Genomic DNA, 20,619 nt, shown 5'->3' on the forward strand with positions numbered 1-20,619 from the left:
ATGGGTATGCCATACACCCCGCGGGGATTGTAGTTCAATTGGTCAGAGCACCGCCCTGTCAAGGCGGAAGCTGCGGGTTCGAGCCCCGTCAGTCCCGAACTAGGGTTCAATGAATGGAGAAATTGATATTTCCTTTTTCCATGAAAAAAAGGGGCAGGGAGCAAGATCAAATACCCACAGGGCACCCTTACTTCACTTTTTTATTTTGCATCTCTCATTAAAGAGGGAGGGAGGGCATATAGGAATTTTTTTTTCACTACTCCCAATCGATAAAGAAAGACACACATACGATATGTGGATTAGTAGAATTTAGGATATTATATTACTCTATCTTTCTTTATGATGATACCATCCTCATCTTAATTTCCTATTCCACTCTTATGGAATAGAGTACCGGTATTTTACCGGAATCCATACATAAATCGTATTCCCTTTTTATTTCAGACCTCTTTTCCCCATCTCACTTCTACTGCTTATTTGGATGTCTATGTGACCCATAGAAAGTGAAAGTTGGTCATATAATACATACATAATTGTATGTATAACTATAAGAAAAAGGAAGGGAAATTGTATAAGATTAAGAAAGTATAAGATTAAGAAAGCTCGTGGGTTAGAGATATAGAAAAGAAAAAGTAGAAAAGGATTAAAAAAGAGGGAATTCCTAATCCAATCAAAAAACCCATTTTGGTCTTAGTGTGGATAGAGGATCTTCCTATGTTATACTATATAACTCTCATCCGTGAAATATAACTCTCATCCATGAATTGATTTGATAGATCCGATATTCATAATATTGAATTGATTCAGTATTATCAGAATGCAAGCCCTACCCTTGAATTTACAAGATACCCCTTTTTCCTCTCCATGGGATTACATCCCGAGTTATTGTGAAAATAAAAAATAAAGAGGTTATGGAAGTCAATATTCTCGCATTTATTGCTACTGCACTGTTCATTCTAGTTCCTACTTCTTTTTTACTTATTATTTATGTAAAAACAGTCAGCCAAAATAATTAATTGGAATTCCAATTAATCATTGAAGAAATTAAAAAGGGATTAAATAAAAAAAATCCAAGTCTTAAATGAAAGGATCTGGTTGGAATCTTAAAGTGTGGTAGAAAGAACTACATATAGTTTTTTCTACGACACTTTAGATTCTTTCTATTATATTATCTTTGAATCTACATAGAATAGATTAGTAGATTGAAATAGTTAAGTAGTCTAATTCAATTTCTTTTTTCATTGCATCCACTTAATTTCAATCAGGTCAAAATAAAAAAATCTAAGACAATTCTTGACCAAAGAATCCATGGAAGGAAAGAAAAATAATATGAAGAATAGACTATAGTAAAAAGTAAAAGGAAATGGAAAATGTGTGATATGCCGTGAATAGTTCCGTGGAAGAAAGTCTAATTTTCTTATGTATAGAACTTTTTTTAACCATTCGTCATTTCTAGTAGAAATTCTGAATTGGTATAATGGCTCTTTCTTACATTACAACTTACAATACAAGAGTTTCTTACAGGAGTGAAACAAAACTAAAGAAAAAGATTAAAGAATAACGTTTGACAAAATGATTAATGCAAAATGATCCATTAAAGAAAAGAATTGATACAACAATTTGATTACTTAATCAATTAGTAGTATCCCTAGAGTCCACTCCTTCCCCATACTACTAGTGAAAGAGAAAATGTAAAGACTACCATTAAAGCAGCCCAAGCGAGACTTACTATATCCATCTAAATTATGTCTCCTATTTCTATGAAGGGATTATTCTACTATTGATCAATAATCATAGTGGAATCAAGGGTACAGAGTCAAAAAGGGATTCCGCCCTAAGGCCATGGATCAATCAGTTCAAGGAATTTACTCCTAACAAATTCTTATAGGAATTCTGGTAGAATTAGAGAGCATTAAAAATACGAGATACTATAGCCCTTTTTTCCTTAAAAAAGAAAGAGTACGGGAATGATGTCCTGAATAGAAGAAGCGGGAATAGGAAGATTTTTTATTCCTTTTGTTACTCTTTTTTTTTTTTTTAAGCAAAGGACGCCCGAATATACCATAAAATTATCGATAGATAAATATTTATTGGATACCTACCTTACCTAATGTTTATTTTTGACCTAAACCCTGCAGCCTTGCTTTGTATCATTCTATGAAAGAATGAAGAGATTTTATCCATAATACAACTCCTAAATTGATTTTTGATCGACCTATTTAATCTGATTCTCGTTAGAATTAAGTAGTCCTTACTTTAGTGTATGTAGGTAACATAAGATGTACGATAAAAAAATGTATAATAATTAGTAAGTCTTGATATTCTTTCGTGGAGTCCCTTCTTGAATCTTAGATTGAAAAAAAAAAAGAATGCCCCTTAGGGACCTTTCTTTGGATACCAAGATTTCTGACATCTTATCCTCGTATTTTAAAATTATCAAATCGAATCTCAATTAAGAACCAATTCAAATTCATATAATAAAAGAATAAGGAAACACTACCTCACCCCTATTGATAACCATTTTGGCCACTACCGTCAAAACAAACCCTAACCCTAGTTTGAGGATAGAACTATGGTATGGTTTCTCTAAACCCAGTATCGGCAGGCCCAGTTACTCTCTTGCCCGAACTTATGCGAAGTAAAAATTTATCGAATTCGATCAGCACTATAAAAAAAACCTAAGTATTTTATTGATCAGGCGGCACCCAGATTTGAACTGGGGATAAAGGATTTGCAGTCCCCTGCCTTACCGCTTGGCCATGCCGCCAAAAAATCCGATCAAAAATCTAGAAAACAGCAAGTATTCATCCACGTTTTCTTACGAAAAGCCCCTTTTATTTTGAATATAATTCTACTTACTTTTTTCCAATCTTTTTCAAAAAATCTATTCCTGCTTTTTTTGATCCAGTTTCTATTATTCTCCTCGATAGATTCTATCTTAAAACATACATTGTTAACACAATAAAACTTCCCATTTCTTTCTATTGAGATGAAAAAGAAGAAAAAGTGGATTTCTATTCACAGGCTGCAAAATTCAGAATAAATTGGAACCGTTAACTAGAATTCTCTTTTTTTTATTGCAGTAGTGAACTACTCTTAAATCGGTATTATCTCCCCCCCCTTCAATGGCATAATAAAATATTATGGCTTTATGCTTAATCCGTGTATAGGTAAACTTTAGGTCCGAACAGCATTATTATCCAAAGATCCCCTTTATGTACATATCTCTATGGGGAATCATGCTTTAATTTTTCAAAGTATTAAATTAAATATCTTGAATAAAAAAAGGAAATTTGCTCTGATATAGAGTATAACCTGACTATCTTGGCGTACCCAAGTGAAATTACGATAAAAGAAAAGCATGGATATGGGGAGAGGTGGATAACTAGATTGGCATGTACTTAAAAAAGGGACTTACTTTATTTTAGAATTCCACAATGAAATACTGAATTTTCTAGCAATTATACTACTCCGATCCGAAATAAAAAAGAACCCTCAAATTATTTTGAGAAATTAAAGTAAGCACGCTATTCTAAATCGAAGTAAAGTCAAACTTTCTAGTATATTATATTACGGCTTTATTACATTCATAGAAAGGAGATAAAATGAGAAATCTTTGCCATCCAATCTGATTAGAATATCATAACATAAAGTATAAGTGGCAGAATTTTTTTTGTAGGAATGTTTTATCAATTCATTTTCATTTCATTTGTACCCCTGGCAAACTCGAACTTTCGTCCAAATGGTCTCTATTCATATGTATGAAATACATATATGAAATACGTATGTGGAGTTCCCTAGAATTTCATGTGATTCAGTAAACAGAATATAGATTCCATGATTGCTAGATCGATCCATAGGGATTGATGAAGAGTGAGCTGATAATGGAATTTTTCTTTGATAAACAGGAAACTTAAGATTAAGATGCTCCGGAATGGAAACGAGGGAATGTCCACAATACCCGGATTTAGTCAGATCCAATTCGAGGGATTTTGTAGGTTCATTAATCAAGCCTTGGCAGAAGAACTTGACAAGTTTCCAACAATTAAAGATCCAGATCACGAAATTGCATTTCAATTATTTGCGAAAGGATATCAACTGCTAGAACCCTCGATAAAAGAAAGAGATGCTGTGTATGAATCACTCACCTATTCTTCCGAATTATATGTATCTGCGAGATTAATTTTTGGTTTCGATGTGCAAAAGCAAACCATTTCTATCGGAAACATTCCTATAATGAATTCCTTAGGAACCTTTATTATAAATGGAATATACCGAATTGTGATCAATCAAATATTGCTAAGTCCTGGTATTTACTACCGCTCGGAATTAGATCATAAGGGAATTTCTATCTACACTGGCACTATAATATCAGATTGGGGGGGGAGATCGGAATTAGCAATTGATAAAAAAGAAAGGATATGGGCTCGCGTGAGTAGAAAACAAAAGATATCTATTCTAGTTCTATCATCAGCTATGGGTTCGAATCTAAGAGAAATTCTGGATAATGTTTCCTACCCTGAAATTTTCTTGTCTTTCCCGAATGCTAAAGAGAAGAAGAGGATTGAGTCAAAAGAAAAAGCTATTTTGGAGTTTTATCAACAATTTGCTTGTGTAGGTGGGGACCTGGTATTTTCGGAGTCCTTATGCGAGGAATTACAAAAGAAATTTTTTCAACAAAAATGTGAATTAGGAAGGATTGGTCGACGAAATATGAATCGGAGACTTAATCTTGATATTCCTCAGAACAATACATTCTTGTTACCACGAGATGTATTGGCCGCTACGGATCATTTGATTGGAATGAAATTTGGAACGGGTATACTTGACGATGACGATATGAATCACTTGAAAAATAAACGTATTCGTTCGGTTGCGGATCTGTTACAAGATCAATTCGGATTGGCTCTTGGTCGTTTACAACATGCAGTTCAAAAAACTATTCGTAGAGTATTCATACGTCAATCGAAACCGACTCCCCAAACTTTGGTAACTCCAACTTCAACTTCAATTTTATTAATAACTACTTATGAGACCTTTTTTGGCACATACCCGTTATCTCAAGTTTTTGATCAAACGAATCCATTGACACAAACTGTTCATGGGCGAAAAGTGAGTTGTTTAGGTCCTGGAGGGTTGACGGGGAGAACCGCAAGTTTTCGGAGCCGAGATATTCATCCGAGTCACTATGGGCGTATTTGTCCAATTGACACGTCTGAAGGAATCAATGTTGGACTTACTGGATCCTTAACAATTCATGCGAGAATTGATCACTTGTGGGGATCCATAGAGAGTCCGTTTTATGAAATATCTGCTGAGAAAGCAAAAGAAAAAAAAGAGAGACAGGTGGTTTATCTATCACCAAATAGAGATGAATATTATATGATAGCAGCAGGAAATTCTTTGTCCTTGAATCAAGGTATTCAGGAAGAACAGGTTGTTCCGGCTAGATACCGTCAAGAATTCTTGACTATTGCATGGGAACAGATTCATGTTAGAAGTATTTTTCCTTTCCAATATTTTTCTATTGGGGGTTCTCTCATTCCTTTTATTGAGCACAATGATGCGAATCGGGCTTTAATGAGTTCTAATATGCAGCGCCAAGCAGTTCCGCTTTCTCGGTCCGAGAAATGCATTGTTGGAACTGGATTGGAACGCCAAACAGCTCTAGATTCGAGGGTTTCCATTATAGCCGAACGCGAGGGAAAGATCATTTCTACTGATAGTCATAAGATACTTTTATCAAGTAGTGGGAAGACTATAAGTATTCCTTTAGTTAACCACCGTCGCTCTAACAAAAATACTTGTATGCACCAAAAACCCCGGGTTCCACGGGGTAAATCCATTAAAAAAGGACAAATTTTAGCAGAAGGAGCTGCTACAATTGGGGGCGAACTTGCTTTAGGAAAAAACGTATTAGTAGCTTATATGCCATGGGAAGGTTACAATTTTGAAGACGCAGTACTAATTAGCGAACGTTTGGTATATGAAGATATTTATACCTCTTTTCACATCCGGAAATATGAAATTCAGACGGATACGACAAGCCAGGGCTCCGCTGAAAAAATCACTAAAGAAATACCACATCTAGAAGAACATTTACTCCGCAATTTGGACAGAAATGGAGTTGTTAGGTTGGGATCCTGGGTAGAAACTGGTGATATTTTAGTAGGTAAATTAACGCCTCAGATAGCGAGCGAATCATCTTATATCGCGGAAGCTGGATTATTACGGGCCATATTTGGCCTTGAGGTTTCCACTTCAAAAGAAACTTCTCTGAAATTACCTATAGGTGGAAGAGGGCGCGTTATCGATGTGAAATGGATCCAAAGGGACCCGCTCGACATAATGGTTCGTGTATATATTTTACAGAAACGTGAAATCAAAGTTGGGGATAAAGTAGCCGGAAGACATGGGAATAAAGGGATCATTTCCAAAATTTTGCCTAGGCAAGATATGCCCTATTTGCAAGATGGAACACCCGTTGATATGGTCTTCAATCCCTTAGGAGTACCCTCCCGAATGAATGTGGGACAAATATTTGAAAGCTCGCTCGGATTAGCGGGGGATCTGCTAAAGAAACATTATAGAATAGCACCCTTTGATGAGAGATATGAGCAAGAGGCTTCAAGAAAACTTGTGTTTTCAGAATTATATGAAGCCAGTAAAGAAACAAAAAATCCATGGGTATTTGAACCCGAGTACCCGGGAAAAAGCAGAATATTTGATGGAAGAACAGGCGACCCCTTTGAGCAACCTGTTCTAATAGGGAAGTCCTATATCTTAAAATTAATTCATCAAGTTGATGAGAAAATTCATGGGCGTTCTACTGGGCCCTACTCACTTGTTACACAACAACCGGTTAGAGGAAGAGCCAAGCAAGGGGGACAACGAGTAGGAGAAATGGAAGTTTGGGCTTTAGAAGGATTTGGTGTTGCTCATATTTTACAAGAGATACTTACTTATAAATCTGACCATCTTATAGCTCGCCAAGAAATACTTAATGCTACGATCTGGGGAAAAAGAATACCTAATCATGAGGATCCTCCAGAATCTTTTCGAGTGCTCGTTCGAGAACTACGATCTTTGGCTCTAGAACTGAATCATTTCCTTGTATCTGAAAAGAACTTCCAGGTTAATAGGGAGGAAGTTTGATCGGAATAAATATAAATTCTTTTCTTATTTCTATTTTATGATTGACCAATATAAACATCAACAACTTCAAATTGGACTCGTTTCCCCTCAACAAATAAAGGCTTGGGCTAACAAAAACCTACCTAATGGAGAAGTCGTTGGCGAAGTCACAAGGCCCTCTACTTTTCATTATAAAACCGATAAACCAGAAAAAGATGGATTGTTTTGCGAAAGAATCTTTGGACCCATAAAAAGCGGGATTTGCGCTTGTGGCAATTCTCGAGCGAGCGGAGCTGAAAACGAAGACGAAAGATTTTGCCAAAAATGCGGGGTCGAATTTGTGGATTCTCGGATACGAAGATATCAAATGGGATACATCAAACTCGCATGTCCCGTGACTCATGTGTGGTATTTGAAAGGTCTTCCTAGTTATATCGCGAATCTTTTAGATAAACCTCTTAAGAAGTTGGAGGGCCTAGTATACGGCGATTTCTCTTTTGCTAGGCCCAGCACTAAAAAACCCACTTTTTTACGATTACGAGGTTTATTCGAAGAGGAAATTGCATCCTGTAACCACAGCATTTCTCCCTTTTTTTCTACCCCAGGCTTTGCAACATTTCGAAATCGGGAAATTGCGACAGGAGCAGGTGCTATTAGAGAACAATTAGCAGATTTGGATTTGCGAATTATTATAGAGAATTCTTTGGTCGAATGGAAGGAATTAGAAGACGAGGGGTATAGTGGAGATGAGTGGGAAGATAGAAAAAGACGAATAAGAAAAGTTTTTTTGATTAGACGCATGCAATTGGCGAAACATTTTATTCAAACAAATGTAGAACCAGAATGGATGGTTTTGTGCTTATTACCGGTTCTTCCTCCCGAATTGAGACCTATTGTTTATAGGTCTGGAGATAAAGTAGTGACTTCAGACATTAATGAACTTTATAAGAGAGTTATCCGTCGGAACAACAATCTTGCCTATCTATTAAAAAGAAGTGAATTAGCGCCAGCAGATTTAGTAATGTGCCAGGAAAAATTGGTACAAGAAGCCGTGGATACACTTCTTGATAGTGGGTCCCGCGGGCAACCGACGAGGGATGGTCACAATAAAGTATACAAATCACTTTCAGATGTAATTGAAGGTAAAGAGGGAAGGTTTCGCGAGACTCTGCTTGGGAAACGGGTCGATTACTCGGGGCGTTCTGTCATTGTTGTGGGTCCTTCGCTTTCATTACATCAATGTGGATTACCTCTAGAGATAGCAATAAAGCTTTTTCAGCTATTTGTAATTCGCGATTTAATCACGAAACGCGCCACTTCTAATGTAAGGATTGCTAAAAGGAAAATTTGGGAAAAAGAACCCATTGTATGGGAAATACTTCAAGAAGTTATGCGGGGACATCCTGTACTGTTAAATAGAGCACCTACCCTGCATAGATTAGGCATACAGGCCTTTCAACCCACTTTAGTAGAGGGGCGTACTATTTCTTTACACCCATTAGTGTGTAAGGGTTTCAATGCGGACTTTGATGGAGATCAAATGGCTGTTCATCTACCTTTATCCTTGGAAGCTCAGGCAGAAGCCCGTTTACTTATGTTTTCTCATATGAATCTCTTATCTCCCGCTATTGGGGATCCTATTTGCGTACCAACCCAAGACATGCTTATCGGGCTTTATGTATTAACGATTGGAAAGCGTCGAGGTATTTGTGCAAATAGATATAATAGTTGCAGAAACTACCCAAATCTAAAAGTAAATTACAATAATAATAATAATTTTAAATATAGGAAAGATAAAGAACCCCATTTTTCTAGTTCTTATGATGCACTGGGAGCTTATAGACAAAAACTAATCAGTTTAGATAGTCCCTTGTGGCTACGATGGAACCTGGATCAACGCGTCATTGGGTCAAGAGAAGTTCCGATTGAAGTTCAATATGAATCTTTGGGGACTTATCATGAGATTTATGCCCACTATCTAATAATGGGAAATAGAAAAAAAGAAATTCGTTCGATATACATTCGAACCACTCTTGGTCATATTTCTTTTTATAGAGAAATAGAGGAAGCCATACAAGGATTTAGTCAGGCCTATTCATACACTACCTAAACAAGAAAGTTAGATTCGGCGATGCCCCTCCCCTTTCGGGGGGCATTCCGATTTCCCTAGTATCATCATTATTTGCCACGCGAATCCAGATTGAGATTGAGGCAATTAAGTTAATTAAATTTTCGAATCACTGACTCAGGCCCATTGTCGAATCCTACTCAGCAATTGTCGAATCCTACTCAGCCGAAAAGGGGGTACTTATGTATGGCGGAACGGGCCAATCTGGTCTTTCATAATAAAGAGATAGACGGAACTGGTATGAAACGACTTATTAGCAGATTAATAGATCATTTTGGAATGGGATATACATCCCATATACTGGATCAACTAAAGACTCTGGGCTTCCATCAAGCCACTACTACATCGATTTCGTTAGGAATCGAGGATCTTTTAACAATACCCTCTAAGGGATGGTTAGTCCAAGACGCGGAACAACAGAGTTTTCTTTTGGAGAAACACTATTATTATGGGGCTGTACACGCGGTAGAAAAATTACGCCAATCTGTTGAGATATGGTATGCGACAAGTGAATATTTGAAACAAGAAATGAATTCAAATTTTCGGATAACGGATCCTTCTAATCCAGTCTATCTAATGTCTTTTTCAGGAGCCAGAGGAAATGCATCTCAAGTACACCAATTAGTAGGTATGAGAGGATTAATGTCGGACCCTCAAGGACAAATGATTGATTTACCTATTCAAAGCAATTTACGCGAGGGACTTTCTTTGACAGAATATATAATTTCCTGCTATGGAGCCCGCAAAGGGGTTGTAGATACTGCTGTGCGAACAGCAGATGCTGGATATCTTACACGTAGACTTGTTGAAGTAGTTCAACATATTATTGTGCGTAGAAGAGATTGTGGTACTATCCGAGGTATTTCTGTAAGTCCTCAAAATGGGATGACGGAAAAACTTTTTGTCCAAACACTAATTGGTCGTGTATTAGCAGACGATATATATATCGGTTCACGATGCATTGCCGCGCGAAATCAAGATATTGGAATTGGATTAGTCAATCGATTCATAACTGCCTTTCGAGCACAACCATTTCGAGCACAACCAATATATATTAGAACCCCCTTTACTTGCCGAAGCACTTCTTGGATCTGTCAATTATGCTATGGCCGGAGTCCTACTCATAGTGATCTGGTCGAATTGGGAGAAGCCGTAGGTATTATTGCAGGTCAATCAATTGGGGAGCCAGGGACTCAACTAACATTAAGAACTTTTCATACTGGCGGAGTATTCACAGGGGGTACTGCCGACCTTGTACGATCCCCTTCGAATGGAAAAATAAAATTCAATGAGAATTTGGTTCACCCCACACGTACCCGTCATGGGCAGCCTGCTTTTCTATGTTATATAGACTTGCATGTAACTATTCAGAGTCAAGATATTCTATATAGTGTGAATATTCCCTCAAAAAGCTTGATTCTAGTGCAAAATGATCAATATGTAAAATCCGAACAAGTAATTGCGGAGATTCGTGCCGGAACGTCCACTTTACATTTTAAAGAAAGGGTACAAAAGCATATTTATTCTGAATCAGACGGCGAAATGCACTGGAGTACTGATGTTTACCATGCGCCCGAATATCAATATGGTAATCTTCGCCGATTACCAAAAACAAGCCATTTATGGATATTGTCAGTAAGTATGTGCAGATCCAGTATAGCGTCTTTTTCACTCCACAAGGATCAAGATCAAATGAATACTTATGGTAAAAAAGATAGGGAAATTCTTGATTATTCAACGTCGGATCGAATCATGTCCAATGGCCATTGGAATTTTATCTATCCTTCTATTTTTCAAGATAATTCAGATTTGTTGGCGAAAAAGCGAAGAAATAGGTTCGTCATTCCATTACAATATCATCAAGAACAAGAGAAAGAACTAATATCCTGTTTTGGGATTTCGATTGAAATCCCCCTTATGGGTGTTTTACGTAGAAATACTATTTTTGCTTATTTTGACGATCCCCGATACAGAAAAGATAAAAAGGGTTCAGGAATTGTTAAATTTAGATATAGGACCCTAGAAGAAGAATATAGGACTCGAGCGGAAGACTCAGAAGAGGAATATGAGACCCTAGAAGACGAATACAGGACCCGAGAGGACGAATATGAATATGAAACCCTAGAAGAATCTAAATATGGAATCCTAGAAGACGAATACGAATATGAAACCCTAGAAGACGAATATGGGAGCCCAGAAAACGAATATGGGAACCCAGAGAACGAATATAGGACTTTAGAGAAAGACTCAGAAGAGGAATATGGGAGCCCAGAGAGCAAATATAGGACCCAAGAGGACGAATATGGAACTCTAGAGGAAGACTCAGAAGACGAATATGGCAGCCCCGGGGAAAGCGCAGAGGAAAAATATGGTACTTTAGAGGAAGACTCAGAAGAAGATTCAGAGGACGAATACGAGAGCCCAGAGGAAGATTCCATCTTAAAAAAAGAGGGTTTGATTGAGCATCGAGGAACAAAAGAATTTAGTCTAAAATACCAAAAAGAAGTAGATCGGTTTTTTTTCATTCTTCAAGAACTTCATATCTTGCCGAGATCTTCATCCCTAAAGATACTTGACAATAGTATTATTGGAGTGAATACACAACTCACAAAAAATACAAGAAGTCGACTAGGCGGACTGGTCCGAGTGAAGAGAAAAAAAAGCCATACGGAACTCAAAATATTTTCCGGAGATATTCATTTTCCTGAAGAGGCGGATAAGATATTAGGTGGCTGTTTGATACCGCCAGAAAGACAAAAAAAAGATTCTAAGGAATCAAAAAAAAGGAAAAATTGGGTCTATGTTCAACGGAAAAAAATTCTCAAGAGCAAGGAAAAGTATTTTGTTTCCGTTCGCCCTACAGTGGCATATGAAATGGACGAAGGAAGAAATTTAGCAACACTTTTCCCGCAGGATCTCTTGCAAGAAGAAAATAATCTCCAAATTCGACTTGTCAATTTTATTTCTCATGAAAATAGCAAGTTAACTCAAAGAATTTATCACACAAATAGTCAATTTGTTAGAACTTGCTTAGTAGTGAATTGGGAACAAGAAGAAAAAGAAAAGGCTGGTGCTTCCCTTGTTGAGGTAAGAGCAAATGATCTTATTCGCGATTTCCTAAGAATTGAGTTAGTCAAGTCCACTATTTCGTATACACGAAAAAGGTATGGTAGGACAAGTGCAGGACCGATTCCCCATAATAGGTTAGATCGCGCCAATATCAATTCTTTTTATTCCAAGGCGAAGATTGAATCACTTAGCCAACATCCAGAAGCTATTGGCACTTTGTTGAATCGAAATAAAGAATACCACTCTTTGATGATTTTGTCGGCATCCAACTGTTCTCGAATTGGTTTATTCAAGAATTCAAAACATCCCAATGCGATAAAAGAATGGAATCCTAGAATTCCTATTCGAGAAATTTTTGGGCCCTTAGGCGCTATTGTAGCTAGTATATCGCATTTTTCTTCATCTTACTATTTACTAACGCATAATAAAATCCTGTTAAAAAAATATTTGTTCGTTGACAATTTAAAACAAACCTTCCAAGTACTTCAAGAACTTAAATACTCTTTAATAGATGAAAATAAAAGGATTTCTAATTTCGATAGTAACATAATGTTGGATCCATTCCTTTTGAATTGTCACTTTGTCCATCATGATTCTTGGGAAGAGACATTGGCAATAATTCACCTTGGACAATTTATTTGTGAAAATGTATGTCTATTTAAATCGCACATAAAAAAATCCGGTCAAATTTTCATTGTAAATATGAATTCCTTTGTTATAAGAGCAGCTAAACCTTATTTGGCCACTACAGGAGCAACTGTTAATGGTCATTATGGAGAAATCCTTTACAAGGGAGATAGGTTAGTTACGTTTATATATGAAAAATCGAGATCTAGTGACATAACGCAAGGTCTTCCAAAAGTGGAACAAATCTTTGAAGCGCGTTCAATTGATTCATTATCCCCGAATCTCGAAAGGAGAATTGAGGATTGGAATGAGCGTATACCAAGAATTCTTGGGGTCCCTTGGGGATTCTTGATTGGAGCTGAGCTAACCATAGCCCAAAGTCGTATCTCTTTGGTTAATAAAATCCAAAAGGTTTATCGATCCCAAGGGGTACAGATCCATAATAGACATATAGAGATTATTATACGCCAAGTAACATCAAAAGTGCGGGTTTCCGAAGATGGAATGTCTAATGTTTTTTCGCCTGGGGAATTAATCGGACTATTGCGAGCGGAACGAGCAGGACGAGCTTTGGATGAATCGATCTATTATCGGGCAATCTTATTGGGAATAACAAGGGCTTCCCTGAATACCCAAAGTTTCATATCTGAAGCAAGTTTTCAAGAAACTGCTCGAGTTTTAGCAAAAGCTGCCCTACGAGGTCGCATTGATTGGTTGAAAGGCTTGAAAGAAAACGTAGTTCTGGGGGGGATTATACCTGTTGGTACCGGATTCCAAAAATTTGTGCATCGTTCCCCACAAGACAAGAACCTTTATTTCGAAATAAAAAAAAAAAATCTATTCGCGTCGGAAATGAGAGATTTTTTGTTTCTCCATACAGAATTAGTTTCTTCAGATTCTGACGTAACAAACAATTTTTATGAGACATAAGAACCCCCATAAAAATATTTTTTACTTTACTAGACTTTTGAACTTAGAACACTAACAGGTCAAATTTTAGATTTTTAAGATTTTTATTTTAATAAGTAAAACAAGTCAGTTAATTCATTAAGGTGGTTATGTTTATACCATGTATCAATGGCCAACTCTTATCTTAGTACAAGGTTCTCTCGGAACAATTATTATTTATTTCAAGCTATTTCGGATCTTTCTTAATCTTCAAAAAGAACTAAATTCCGTAATGGAATGGTAGGATTAAAAAAAAGGAAGTGTGGAAAAAATGACAAGAAGATATTGGAACATTAATTTGAAAGAGATGATAGAAGCAGGAGTTCATTTTGGTCATGGTATTAAGAAATGGAATCCTAAAATGGCCCCTTACATTTCGGCAAAGCGTAAAGGTACTCATATTATAAATCTCGCTAGAACGGCTCGTTTTTTATCAGAAGCTTGTGATTTAGTTTTTGATGCAGCAAGTCAGGGAAAAAGTTTCTTAATTGTTGGTACCAAAAAAAGAGCAACAGATTTAGTAGCATCAGCTGCAATAAGGGCTCGTTGTCATTATGTTAATAAAAAGTGGTTCAGTGGTATGTTAACGAATTGGTCGATTACGAAAACTAGACTTTCTCAATTTAGAGACTTAAGAGCAGAAGAAAAAATGGGAAAATTCCACCATCTCCCAAAAAGAGATGTGGCAATCTTGAAGAGAAAATTATCTACTTTGCAAAGGTATCTCGGCGGGATCAAATATATGACGAGATTGCCAGACATTGTGATCGTCCTTGATCAGCAAAAAGAGTATATAGCTCTTCGGGAATGTGCCATTTTGGGGATTCCTACTATTTCTTTAGTCGATACAAATTGTGACCCGGATCTCGCGAATATATCGATTCCAGCCAACGATGACACTATGACTTCAATTCGATTGATTCTTAACAAATTAGTATTTTCAATTTGTGAGGGCCGTTCTCTCTATATAAGAAATCGTTGATTAAGAATATATAGTGAATTCTTGGGCAACTGCGTAAATTTATGGAATCACTTACTTTACTATATCTTTTTTTTTGCATAGAATTTTTTTTGCATAGAAAAAAGAAGGGGAATATTGATATATATTAGAGGGTATTGATATATATTATGATCTGATGTGCTTTCTTGGTATCCTAAATATAAGATTAATACTTCAAGTTGCTGAGTTGAGAAAGAGATGGTTGAATCAAAAGAATTCCTTTTTTGAAGTTCAATTTTTATCAGAGGACAATATGAATATTATACCTTGTTCCATTAAAACACTCAAGGGGTTATACGATATATCGGGTGTAGAAGTAGGCCAACACTTCTATTGGCAAATAGGAGGTTTCCAAATTCATGCCCAAGTACTCATCACTTCTTGGGTCGTAATTACTATCTTGCTAGGTTCAGTTGTCATAGCTGTTCGGAATCCACAAACCATCCCGACCGACGGTCAGAATTTTTTTGAATATGTCCTTGAGTTTATTCGAGACTTGAGCAAAACTCAGATTGGAGAAGAATATGGTCCCTGGGTTCCCTTTATTGGAACTATGTTCCTTTTTATTTTTGTTTCGAATTGGTCGGGTGCTCTTTTACCTTGGAAAATTATAGAGTTACCCCATGGGGAATTAGCAGCGCCCACGAATGATATAAATACTACTGTTGCTTTAGCTTTACTCACGTCAGCGGCATATTTTTATGCTGGTCTTAGCAAAAAAGGATTGAGCTATTTCGAGAAATATATTAAACCAACTCCAATCCTTTTACCAATTAACATCCTAGAAGATTTCACAAAACCATTATCGCTTAGCTTTCGACTTTTCGGGAATATATTGGCGGATGAATTAGTCGTTGTTGTTCTTGTTTCTTTAGTCCCCTTAGTAATCCCTATACCGGTCATGTTTCTTGGATTATTTACAAGCGGTATTCAAGCTCTTATTTTTGCAACATTAGCCGCAGCCTATATAGGTGAATCCATGGAGGTGTCATCATTGAATTGACTCTTTTTGGAAATAGTATTTTTTTTTTTTGCAGCTTAGCTCAATTCATGCATGGTTCCAGATAATCTGCTTGGTTGCAAAAAAATAGTTAGAAATGCGTATGAATATATAGCCTAGAGTTGTAGGAGAGAGAATAGAATAGACTATATTATGGAATTTTCAAAGTATATATGCATTAAGGAGGGTGGAGTCAGGCTAGATCTATACTATAATATCCTTAATGTCTATAAGTGGAGTCCTCTTTTATGCAGGTTTCCACTTTAAGCAATGATTTTAGAATCCGATTCAATAGAAAATGAGAAAATATGCAAACAAAATAGAAGAAACAAATGTATATATATAGGATATTATATTATATATTCCTAGGTTAGATTCATTATCTAATCCGATATATGGATATGGAATTCCCTTCTATGTAGTTCGGACAATTCACATTATCATTTCAATTTGATTTCAATTTGTACTTTTTAGTTACTTTACTTCTCCCCAATAGAGCTTAGAAGTAAGAATTTATTGGTTGATTGTATCCTTAACCATTTCTTTTTTTTGACACGAGGAACTACTCACCATGAATCCACTAATTGCTGCTGCTTCTGTTATTGCTGCTGGATTGGCCGTAGGGCTTGCTTCTATTGGACCTGGAGTTGGTCAAGGTACTGCTGCAGGACAAGCTGTAGAAGGTATTGCGAGACAGCCAGAAGCAGAAGGTAAAATACGAGGTACTTTATTGCTTAGTCTAGCTTTTATGGAAGCTTTAACAATTTATGGACTAGTTGTGGCACTAGCGCTTTTATTTGCGAACCCTTTTGTTTAATCTTAAAAAAAAAATTCTTTCGATTTCGATTAGATACTTTTTTCTTTTTTTAGTAAATTGGTATTTGCTTCCACAATTCCAATTATATCAATACTTTATTTAATTTACTCCTATTTATTACTCCTGGAATTATCTATTTATCGGGACAGATAATACCCCATTCTAGGAAGGGCTGAGTTGAGTATTATTAATTTAGAAGATATGCTCACCTTCTTATTTCCCGTCCTTAGTTTAGGAAAGTGGAAAGTTTTTTCCTTTTATTTTAGGAATTTTGGGAACAGAACATTTCAACAAAGGAAGTCTTTCACCGGTCAAACAAGACGTAAGACTTAATCTAAAAGAAATTACTAGATTGAATCTATTTGCATTAAAAAAACCGATCAAAAAAGGGCGAGCGAAGTAAGTGATCGAAAAACTTTGTTCTTTGTTCGTCCTATCTATAAGAGGAGAGCATATGAAAAATGTAACCCATTCTTTCGTTTTTTTAGCTCACTGGCCATCCGCTGGCAGTTTCGGGCTTAATACCGATATTTTAGCAACAAATCTAATAAATCTAACTGTAGTGGTTGGTGTTTTGATTTTTTTTGGAAAGGGAGTGTGTGCGAGTTGTCTATTTCAAGAATAGATTGGATCTATCCGGCTGCACTTTATAATATTTTTTAGTATTTTTCGGATAAATAAGAAAAGGGTGCACGATCTCGACGAATTACTTCTGAATAAATTCAGAAATCATATGGAAGAACCATAGCATTTCGCGACTCATTGGTAAATCAACTTTGATTCTCTATAAACCAAGAATGTGAGACCATTAACACGGTTAAAGCTAAACTGCTTGAAGTCCAGGCAAAAAGAGGTACTCTTTCTACAACTATATTAGTATTAGTACCAATTTAAACGGGAAATAGCTAATGTAAAATTTATCTGATATAGAACACTCATATCGATAAAATGGTTTGAACTATTTACTAGAAAAAAAAGGGGGCACCCTGCCCTTTTTTAACCAATGCCGAATCGACGACCTATGTATAAAAAAGAGAAATTTTTTGGATTTGAAGAAAAAAAAAATAAAAAAGAATTCTATTAATTTTCATTTTCCATTTATTTAGTTAGTTTTTCTTAATGAAATTGAAATTATTAACTAGAGGGCAAATAAAAATAAAGAAACAACTTTGCTGACCATGATATATTTTTATCTAGGCGGAAGAGTCCTCTTAATATTTATCTAGTCTTATATAGGTTTCGGTATATTGAAATATAAACATAAAAAAGAAGATAGAGGATAGGCTCATTACTTAAAAAAAAGATATGGAAATAGCTATAGAAAAAAAAAAAGGAGCGTGAGAGCCAAATGAATCGAAAGATTCATGTTTGGTTCGGGAAGAGATCATAAAAGTTGTAAACTTACAAAATAATCTACTTTCATTAAAAGATTTATTAGATAATCGAAAACAGAGGATCTTGAGTACTATTCGAAATTCAGAAGAATTGCGTAGAGGGACCATTGAGCAACTCGAAAAAGCTCGGATTCGATTACAGAAAGTCGAACTAGAAGCGGATGAGTATCGAATGAATGGATACTCTGAGATAGAACGAGAAAAAGCAAATTTGATTAATGCTACTTCTATTAGTTTGGAACAATTGGAAAAGTCTAAAAACGAAACCCTTTATTTTGAAAAACAAAGGGCAATGAATCAGGTCCGACAGCGGGTTTTCCAACAGGCCGTACAAGGAGCTCTAGGAACTCTGAATAGTTGTTTGAATACCGAGTTACATTTCCGTACGATTCGTGCTAATATTGGCATTCTCGGGTCCCTGGAATGGAAGAAATAATTAAATTAATTAGGCCTTGAACTTCTACTTTCGTTTAGAATTTAGGCATTATTTTTCCCCTTGCTTCCGAAAAAAGAGTCAAGAAACACTAATGGCAACCCTTCGAGTCGACGAAATTCATAAAATTCTCCGCGAACGTATTGAACAATATAATAGGAAAGTAGGGATTGAGAATATAGGTCGCGTAGTTCAAGTGGGGGATGGGATTGCTCGTATTATAGGTCTTGGTGAAATAATGTCAGGTGAATTAGTCGAATTTGCAGAAGGTACTAGGGGTATTGCTCTGAATTTGGAATCCAAAAATGTTGGGATTGTATTAATGGGCGATGGGTTGATGATACAAGAGGGAAGTTTTGTAAAAGCAACAGGAAGAATTGCTCAGATACCCGTGAGTGAGGCTTACTTGGGTCGTGTTGTAAATGCTCTGGCTAAACCTATTGATGGGAAAGGCGAAATTATAGCTTCCGAATCTCGCTTAATTGAATCTCCTGCTCCAAGTATAATTTCCAGGCGTTCCGTATACGAACCTCTTCAAACAGGGCTTATTGCTATCGATTCGATGATCCCTATAGGGCGCGGTCAGCGAGAGTTAATTATTGGGGACAGACAGACTGGCAAAACAGCAGTAGCCACAGATACAATTCTCAATCAAAAAGGGCAAGGTGTAATATGTGTTTATGTAGCTATCGGTCAAAGAGCATCCTCCGTAGCTCAAGTAGTAACTACTTTCCATGAGGAGGGGGCCATGGAATACACTATTGTAGTAGCTGAAATGGCGGATTCACCTGCTACATTACAATACCTCGCTCCTTATACGGGAGCAGCCCTGGCTGAGTATTTTATGTACCGCGAACGGCATACTTTAATAATTTATGATGATCTCTCCAAACAGGCACAAGCTTATCGCCAAATGTCCCTTCTATTAAGAAGACCTCCCGGACGTGAGGCTTATCCAGGGGATGTTTTTTATTTGCATTCACGCCTTTTAGAAAGAGCCGCTAAATTAAATTCTCTTTTAGGCGAAGGAAGTATGACCGCTTTACCAATAGTTGAGACTCAATCTGGAGACGTTTCCGCCTATATTCCTACTAATGTAATCTCCATTACAGATGGACAAATATTCTTATCTGCGGATCTATTCAATGCCGGAATTCGACCCGCTATTAATGTGGGTATTTCTGTTTCCAGAGTAGGATCCGCGGCTCAAATTAAAGCCATGAAACAAGTAGCTGGCAAATCAAAATTGGAACTAGCGCAATTCGCAGAGTTACAAGCCTTTGCACAATTCGCCTCTGCTCTCGATAAAACAAGTCAGAATCAATTGGCAAGGGGTCGACGATTAAGGGAATTGCTTAAACAATCCCAGGCAAATCCTCTCCCAGTGGAAGAGCAGATAGCTACTATTTATACCGGAACAAGAGGATATCTTGATTCGTTAGAAATTGAACAGGTAAATAAATTTCTGGATGAGTTACGTAAACATCTAAAAGATACTAAACCTCAATTCCAAGAAATTATATCTTCTAGCAAGACATTCACCGAGCAAGCGGAAATCCTTTTGAAGGAAGCTATTCAGGAACAGCTGGAACGGTTTTCTCTTCAGTAACAAATAAATTTTGCATGTCTACTCTTGTTAGTAGAATAGGAATCGTTGAGAAAGCTTTTTCATTTGAATCATGCAAAAAAGTTTTCTTTGTTTTTAGTTTAGTATAGTTATTTAAAGAATAGATAGAAATAAGATTGCGTCCAATAGGATTTGAACCTATACCAAAGGTTTAGAAGACCTCTGTCCTATCCATTAGACAATGGACGCTTTTCTTTCATATTTTATTCTTTCTTTTATTTTTTTGCTTCTTCCGAGAAAAAACTGTTAGACCAAAACTCTTTTAGGAAATCAAAAAATCCAGATACAAATGCATGATGTATATATTATATCATGCATATATCATAAAGAAGGAGTATGGAGGCGGTAGTGGGAATCGAACCCGCAACCCCAAGGTTATGAGCCTTATGAGCTACCAAACTGCTCTATACTCTTAAACTAAAGAGGGGTAACTAGTGGATAA

General features: G+C 36.5%; 1 non-coding gene across 1 annotated transcript; it reads right to left on the minus strand.

Annotated features, from left to right (window-relative positions):
• Positions 1–20,294: 20,294 nt before the first annotated feature.
• TRNAR-UCU (transfer RNA arginine (anticodon UCU)) lies at positions 20,295–20,366 on the minus strand. Its single transcript has one exon. It is a non-coding gene; the product is annotated as a tRNA-Arg (tRNA).
• Positions 20,367–20,619: the final 253 nt, after the last annotated feature.

Source organism: Triticum urartu, unplaced genomic scaffold, assembly GCF_056163025.1.
Source record: "Triticum urartu cultivar PI428250 unplaced genomic scaffold, HENAU_Tu73 scaffold834, whole genome shotgun sequence".
In the NCBI taxonomy this organism is placed as follows: Eukaryota; Viridiplantae; Streptophyta; class Magnoliopsida; order Poales; family Poaceae; genus Triticum; species Triticum urartu.